Genomic DNA, 7,577 nt, shown 5'->3' with positions numbered 1-7,577 from the left:
TTTTGGAGCTCATTTCCCGGTAAACTGCTTTCGCTTCTACCGCCGGCTGGGAAGGTCCTAGAGACGATCCGAGACCACCACCGTGTTCCCCGCGGTCCAAGCTTTCAGCCAATATATGGTTTGCCTGGGTGCAGTGCGTTTTTAAGGATCGAACCGGAGCTCCGGAGGTCCAGACCGGGGATCCGCGGCAGAGCTATCCGGGAGGGCCGCGCTAGCAGGCGGACGAAATCTGCAGCTGCTCACCGCCGAGTCTCCCCCTCTGGAAGTCCGGTTTTCGGACCTCCACCCAGGCTTCCGGGACCGACACCCTCGTGACCGGGGCCGTCTCAGGAGCTCGATGATCCGGGTCTCGGGTCGGTGGGACCCCGGGAACCGGACCGGAGGTCCGGTTGGGCCCAAAACGGTTAAAAATTCGTATAAATTCGGGGGAACGTCCCAGCGGAAATCGGAGACCACCACAGCCATCAGCGGACCGGCCCGGATCCGACGGTGTGCGGCTCGCCCGGGTTCCGGTCCGTTTGGACCGACTTATCGCGGGGCAAAGCCGGCCCGGTTTGACGCTAATCGGTTACAAATTCGTAGTAATTCGGGGGCACGTCCTAGAGACGAACCAAGACCACCACCGTGTTCAGGAGGCCCGGAGCTTTAATACGGTATGCGGCATGCACGTATTGGGGGCCCCGATCTCCAGGGTAGGTCGGGTCTCCAGGGGGGCTCAAAGTCTGGGGCCCCCTAGGGCCTGGATCCCGGCCCTGGGGGGCGGGGGGCCCGGACCAACGGTGGCACACGGTCCGGGGGAAGGCCCCGGACCGGCCCACCGAGTTGGAGACCCCTGGCTCTTATGGTTGGGTCTCCAGGGGGTCTCAAAGTCTGGGGCCCCCTAGGGCCTGGATCCCGGCCCTGGGGGGCGGGGGGCCCGGACCAACGGTGGCACACGGTCCGGGGGAAGGCCCCGGACCGGCCCACCGAGTTGGAGACCCCTGGCTCTTATGGTTGGGTCTCCAGGGGGTCTCAAAGTCTGGGGCCCCCTAGGGCCTGGATCCCGGCCCTGGGGGGCGGGGGGCCCGGACCAACGGTGGCACACGGTCCGGGGGAAGGCCCCGGACCGGCCCACCGAGTTGGAGACCCCTGGCTCTTATGGTTGGGTCTCCAGGGGGTCTCAAAGTCCGGGGTACAGACCAGGAGCCGGGCCTGGAACAAGAGGCACCCGACACCCAGGGAGAACCACGCTCTCCACACCCACCTGCGCACCCACACTTAAGCACCCCTCCTCGGACTACACCCCTCCAGCACGCAGGCCCTGGAGGGTCGTGCCCCTGGTAAGGCAGGGACACTTAGAGTTTAGAGGGTTGGGGTTCCAGCCTGGATGTCCAGCCCGTAGAACGGGAGCTGGACGTACAGCCCGGGGTTCCAGCCCGTAGAACGGGAGCTGGACGTACAGCCCGGGGTTCCAGCCCGTAGAACGGGAGCTGGAGGTACAGACCGGGAGCCGGGCCTGGAACAAGAGGCACCCGACACCCAGGGAGAACCACGCTCTCCACACCCACCTGCGCACCCACACTTAAGCACCCCTCCTCGGACTACACCCCTCCAGCACGCAGGCCCTGGAGGGTCGTGCCCCTGGTAAGGCAGGGCTCGGTGTGTGTAGGAAGAGGGGGTTGGATGGTGGGGGCGATTACGCCCCTGTATTGGTACCATCTAACTCTAACCCTCCACTAGAGTCCTAACTAGAAAAACCGGAGTCCGGAGCAAAGGCCCCGATCGCGCCTGGGGGTCGGGGTTGTTTTTCGGGAGGTTTGTCTATGTAAAACCAGGTTGGGAATCGGGGCTGGGAAACGCGTCCGGCTCTCCAGGCCGGAGAACGGGACCCTTGAACGGGACCCTTGAACGGGACCCTTGAACGGGACCCTTGAACGGGACCCTTGAACGGGCCCCGATAACGGGGAGGGGGGGGCGGGTTAGTTCGACATCGGGGGTGGGTCTTGGGTCCTCCGGATGTTACATAGCTAAAGTCGTCAATTAGGGAGGACCACCCCTTCCGCCCCGGCGGCCATATTTAGGGAGGAGGGTTAGCCCAAATTCGCTCATTTGCTATCGGATCATTGCCGAGAGATGACTGGAGCGAAATACAAAAGCACCTGCCCTGTGTGCAGGTATGCTGGATACAGGCTGAGGGAGCACTTGGACAACGTTCACCACGTCCGGAATGGGAAGGAGCGCAAACTCCTGCTAGCCTTTGCTAGCGGTCGTTTTTCGGTGAACGGGATGGCGTGCTGCATCGACGGCTGTCAGTACCACGGGCCCCGGGTCGCTGAACACCTCCAGAACGCCCATCGAGACCTGAGCAGGCGGAGGAAGGCCCGGATGCTCAAGCGGCTTCAGTGGCGCCGGTTCGTGGAGCAGGTACGTCGCCTCAGGGCTTCCAACCCCACACCACCGCTCGCGACCGAGCTGGATCTGAGTGACGAAGGGGAGGAGAGCGGGCCACGCTGCGAGGGGCGCGGTCAGCCTACCTCCTCCGCACACCCAGACCACACGGCCGCGGCGGTGGACGTGGGGCGCAGGGCGGACACGGAAGTCCGAAGGGAAGGCGTGCCTGGCACTACACCGGCGTCACCTGGGCCGAGCATCGCGGGACGGACACCTATCCCGCTTCCCTGGCGACCTGCACCAGCAGCCCCTCCAACGCTGCTGGTCATGCCTTGGCGGGCGACGGCGGACAAAGCGCAGGGCTCCTCTACGCAGCCCGGGACCGACGGCCGGCCACGACGGGCAGCTCCGGGTGGAAGCTGTCCGCCGGGACGACCGAACGGGCACCGCGACCGCGGCGGCCTCCCTGCGCCTCCCCCCCGACACATCGAGGCCCAGGGCTCCTCTCCGCCGAGCGACAGAGACGCGCCAAGCTGGAGGGCAGCTGCGGGTGGCAGCTGTCCCCCGAGACAGGACGCGCCTCCACAGAACGGCGACGGCCTCCCTGCGCCGGCCGGTTTCATCGAGGCTCTGCGCACGGCACCCAGCTGGCCTGCCGTGCCCGAGGACGACCCCCCCTCGTCACCCACTTGGTCGCTTCCGTGTGGTCAACCGAACCGGACCATCACCATCAGCAGCAGCAGCAGCGACAGTTCTCCGGAGAGGTCGCTGCCAGACGGTCAACCAACGGGAGCGGCTGCGGCGGATTTGAGGGAGGAGACGCACCGGACAGCCGACAGACCGGTGGGTGGAACGTCCGTTACCTTACCGGAGACGATCGGGTGCTACCTGGACGAGTACGCAGAGTTCATCATGTCTGTCGGACTCTCCAGAAAGCATAAAGAGAACACGGTTTCAAAGGTTGGCCGTGTGCAGGCTTTCCTGACACACATGGCGGGCGGCAAGACTGAATTGAGCTCATGGCTCTTTCTCCACGACCCGGTGCGGGCCGTGGAGTGGCCATGCAGATTGCTGCGGGAGGGTAGAGCCATCACCACGGTTAAGGTGTACCTCACAAACACGAGTCAGTTTGTCACGTACTTCACCGAGACCCCGCCCGCAGATTCGGCCCTGGGAGCGACCCAGCTCATCGCGCTCTCCAGAGCCATTAGGGCCGCAACACACAAGATTTCTGCCGGGGTAGTCCTGCGTCAACTGCATGTTAAGCACCAGAAGGTAACCCGCGCTGTAACACCGGGGGTTCTCCGCAGATGTGTGTCTGCGACGAAGGAGCTCATACCAGGGCTATTGCGATCGCTTTCCGAGAAGAGCTGCGACGCTACTCAACGACATCTGTTTATCGGGGCCTTCTCCCTCTTGATTACGTGTCTCTACGGCCACAGAGCCGGCGTCATGACACATCTCAAGGTGGAGGAGATGGATGAGGCGAAGCGGGAGTTCAATCCGGGTGACCCTGGATATGTGCTCAACGTGAGTGTATCACACACACACACACACACACCCGGTCAAAGTTTGCGTTCCCTTACCGGATCTCTCCCTCTCCTCTCTTGCAGATACAACACCACAAAACCAACCGTGCCTTCGGGCACGCGCAGGTTTTTCTCACAGCGGAGGAATTCGGGTGGCTGGAGGCCTGGATGCAGATACGAGCCAGGCTCCAGCCGACATGCGACCTGGTGTTCTTCAACACCAACGGACGGATGATTGAGAAGCTGAACAAGTTCACCAGATCTGCTTGGCGGGAGCTGGGGATGCCAGGCAGCCCGTCCCTAACAGACCTGAGAACCGCCGTTGCAACGATGGTGAGTGGATCAACATTCAAAACCACCATGATCCATCACCTGGAAACCTAACCCTTCTCCTGCACTCCCCCCCCCCAGGCCAGAGACAGTCAGACCAGCGAGGTGAGGAAGGAGATGGCCAGGCTGATGTGTCACGACACATCCACCGCAGACAGATTCTACGCCCTCCATATGAACGCCAGGCAGCTGGCAGCACTGAGGCAAAAGTTTGACAGAGCCAGGGAATGCCCACAGTGAAACACGGCCACAATAAAAACGTTAAACCTGGCTGAACTCTCTCCCTTCTTTGCCGCATTACATGTTCGCACCACAGACCCCCAGGGGTCCCTCAGACTAGCACGCCACCGGGTCCCATCCTCGAACCCCCCCCGCCCCGCTCCAGAGAAGGGGGCGGAGGGATCTAGGTGGCCCGGTGGCATGGCGCACAGAGAAGCAGCGAGAGGGCCAAGTAAACGCTTCGTTCTGTGGGGGGGGGTATGCGACCGGCTTCCGGGCATACTCCGGCTGCTGCCTCGCTCCTGTTACACACTGCTGCTTCACTGTCCGCGCTCCTTCAGGCCTTCCTTGGATGAATTGACAAAACCGGATAGGATAACCGGTTCTCCACGGAGCTCCAGACCTACACCTGCGCGCGTCTAGAGTCGAGCCCGCAAGGCTGGAGGAACCCTCCACCGAAGCGCCGGTTGCCAGAGCATCCGGGGCCGGCGGGAGCCCTCCATGGCAGGCCACAAGTGCTTGATCGGTCGGATGGTGTGTGTAAATGTGTGTGGGGAGACATCCGCCGGAGCTCCAGACCTCCGAGCGGGTCACCTAGGCGGGGTCAGCCCGCTGTCGGTGCTCCGTCTTCGGCCTGGGTCCAGAGAGACTCCCCGCTCCCCCGGGGCTCCACGGAGCTCCAGCCCGACCGGGAGGACCCCAGGACCCATCAGAGGGACCGTGGGGACTCACCTGCCGAAAAGGAACCCGCTGCGTGAAAGCCCCGGTTCTCCAGGACAAGGTGCGACTTTTTGCCGAAAAAGCGCTTAAAAACGGCCGAAAATGGGAGAAAAGAGGGCTGACACCCCCTTGGATGGACTCCCAAGGCATCAAGGATCACGAAAATATGTCTGAGTGTTGAAACACTTTGAAAATTTGCGAACAGGGCCCTCTCTTTTGACTCTCTCCTGATATCGTTCCGGCAGTGATTTTCATTGTAAGGTCCCTAAATCCCTCGGCATTACTACTTTTTCAAAAGCCCATATCTCCCTCATTTTTAAAGATAGAAGCATGCGGACTTCACCAGGCTGTTCCCGGGACTCTGGAGATTCGAACCATACCCGGTTTTACCGGATAAAATGCATTTTTGACCGATTTCGCATCACATGTGTTGCTCATTTCCAGATCTCACCCTCAGGTAGAGCTCCAGGCCCGCACACACATGCAGGGGGCCGTGCATGGAGCTCCAGGACCGCACACACATGCAGGGGGCCGTGCATGGAGCTCCAGGCCCGCACACACATGCAGGGGGCCGTGCATGGAGCTCCAGGACCGCACACACATGCAGGGGGCCGTGCATGGAGCTCCAGGCCCGCACACACATGCAGGGGGCCGTGCATGGAGCTCCAGGCCCGCACACACATGCAGGGGGCCGTGCATGGAGCTCCAGGCCCGCACACACATGCAGGGGGCCGTGCATGGAGCTCCAGGCCCGCACACACATCCAGGGGGCCGTGCATGGAGCTCCAGGCCCGCACACACATCCAGGGGGCCGTGCATGGAGCTCCAGGCCCGCACACACATGCAGGGGGCCGTGCATGGAGCTCCAGGACCGCACACACATGCAGGGGGCCGTGCATGGAGCTCCAGGCCCGCACACACATGCAGGGGGCCGTGCATGGAGCTCCAGGCCCGCACACACATGCAGGGGGCCGTGCATGGAGCTCCAGGCCCGCACACACATGCAGGGGGCCGTGCATGGAGCTCCAGGCCCGCACACACATGCAGGGGGCCGTGCATGGAGCTCCAGGCCCGCACACACATGCAGGGGGCCGTGCATGGAGCTCCAGGCCCGCACACACATGCAGGGGGCCGTGCATGGAGCTCCAGGACCGCACACACATGCAGGGGACAGGGCATGGAGCTCCAGGCAGAGGACCAGGCATGGAGCTGCAGGCCCTGACCTCCAGGCAGAGGACCAGGCATGGAGCTGCAGGCCCTGACCTCCAGGCAGAGAACCAGGCATGGAGCTGCAGGCCCTGACCTCCAGGCAGAGGACCAGGCATGGAGCTGCAGGCCCTGACCTCCAGGCAGAGAACCAGGCCTGGAGCTGCAGGCCCTGACCTCCAGGAAGAGAACCAGGCCTGGAGCTAAAGGCCCTGACCTCCAGGAAGAGAACCAGGCCTGGAGCTAAAGGCCTTGACCTCCAGGAAGAGAACCAGGCCTGGAGCTGCAGGCCCTGACCTCCAGGAAGAGAACCAGGCCTGGAGCTGCAGGCCCTGACCTCCAGGCAGAGAACCAGGCCTGGAGCTAAAGGCCTTGACCTCCAGGCAGAGAACCAGGCCTGGAGCTGCAGGCCCTGACCTCCAGGAAGAGAACCAGGCCTGGAGCTAAAGGCCCTGACCTCCAGGCAGAGAACCAGGCCTGGAGCTGCAGGCCTTGACCTCCAGGAAGAGAACCAGGCCTGGAGCTAAAGGCCTTGACCTCCAGGAAGAGAACCAGGCCTGGAGCTAAAGGCCTTGACCTCCAGGCAGAGAACCAGGCCTGGAGCTGCAGGCCCTGACCTCCAGGAAGAGAACCAGGCCTGGAGCTAAAGGCCTTGACCTCCAGGAAGAGAACCAGGCCTGGAGCTAAAGGCCTTGACCTCCAGGCAGAGAACCAGGCCTGGAGCTGCAGGCCCTGACCTCCAGGCAGAGAACCAGGCCTGGAGCTGCAGGCCTTGACCTCCAGGCAGAGAACCAGGCCTGGAGCTAAAGGCCTTGACCTCCAGGCAGAGAACCAGGCCTGGAGCTAAAGGCCTTGACCTCCAGGCAGAGAACCAGGCCTGGAGCTGCAGGCCTTGACCTCCAGGCAGAGAACCAGGCCTGGAGCTGCAGGCCTTGACCTCCAGGCAGAGAACCAGGCCTGGAGCTGCAGGCCCTGACCTCCAGGCAGAGAACCAGGCCTGGAGCTGCAGGCCTTGACCTCCAGGAAGAGAACCAGGCCTGGAGCTAAAGGCCTTGACCTCCAGGAAGAGAACCAGGCCTGGAGCTAAAGGCCTTGACCTCCAGGCAGAGAACCAGGCCTGGAGCTAAAGGCCCTGACCTCCAGGAAGAGAACCAGGCCTGGAGCTAAAGGCCCTGACCTCCAGGCAGAGAACCAGGCCTGGAG

This window comes from Poecilia mexicana, unplaced genomic scaffold (genome assembly GCF_051168715.1).
Source record: "Poecilia mexicana isolate PSO_F unplaced genomic scaffold, ASM5116871v1 ptg000075c_RagTag, whole genome shotgun sequence".
Lineage (NCBI taxonomy): Eukaryota > Metazoa > Chordata > Actinopteri > Cyprinodontiformes > Poeciliidae > Poecilia > Poecilia mexicana.
Note: the sequence above shows the minus strand (reverse complement) of the source record.